Source organism: Danio aesculapii, chromosome 14, assembly GCF_903798145.1.
Source record: "Danio aesculapii chromosome 14, fDanAes4.1, whole genome shotgun sequence".
NCBI classification, from domain to species: domain Eukaryota; kingdom Metazoa; phylum Chordata; class Actinopteri; order Cypriniformes; family Danionidae; genus Danio; species Danio aesculapii.
In genome coordinates this window covers 32,745,662-32,746,494 of record NC_079448.1, presented here as the reverse complement: position 1 = coordinate 32,746,494, position 833 = coordinate 32,745,662, and positions in this window count along the sequence as shown.

Here is an 833-nt window from a genome sequence, read left to right as displayed (position 1 = left end):
GCCGCTTGCTTTTTCCCGCGCCGTTCTCGCGTAAACCCGCTAGAGGCCGCTGTCGAACGACCTTCCGTCTGTCTGCCTGGATGACAGAATGATTGACCGTGTGACCGGCCAATCGGCTGACCCACCCTCCTCCGTCCCTAAACCCAACCAACGACGATTCACAAAAGCTGTCCAGAAAAAGAAAAGCCCTTGTCTAATTTTTACCACGTTTTCGGATTTCGACCACATTCTCACCCTGTGACGAACTTGTTCGCTTTATTTTTTGGATTTTATTTTTGTTTTCTTACCTGATTTCTGGAACTGCTCTTCCGCGGACTCGAACCCGGTCGTCGTTGTCGTCGTCGTCGTGGTCAGCCCCTCTCTCTGTGCCGCGAGTCCGCCAAAGTGCACGAAGAGCTAACTGGACAAACTGGTTGCAGCGGGAAAGCCCTTCACACGGAGGCGAGCAGCCGGCCGGCAAGCGCTGAAAGAAACGGCGTCACACCGCCCCACAGCGTTCGCTCAATAAAATTAAATGCAGCAGTACATACCCCCGGCTACGTATTTCGCAGTCTCCAGAAACGTCCACGGGACTACATTTTGAGAATGAGCCTGGGTTGACATTCTTTGTAATAGAGCAAAGATAAAAGTAAAATAAAAAGTGCTTTATGGTTTTCTGGGCAGTCTAACAGTATTCAGGTACAGAAATTGAATAATCAAATATAATATCCCTGCATAGCTTTCACTGTAAAAATAATTCAGTAAAATGAATCTTTATTAGAGTTGCAAATTACACAGTTTCTTGTGCCTGAATGCTTTAAACCATGGGTTCCCAAACTTTTTCTTTTAAAGAG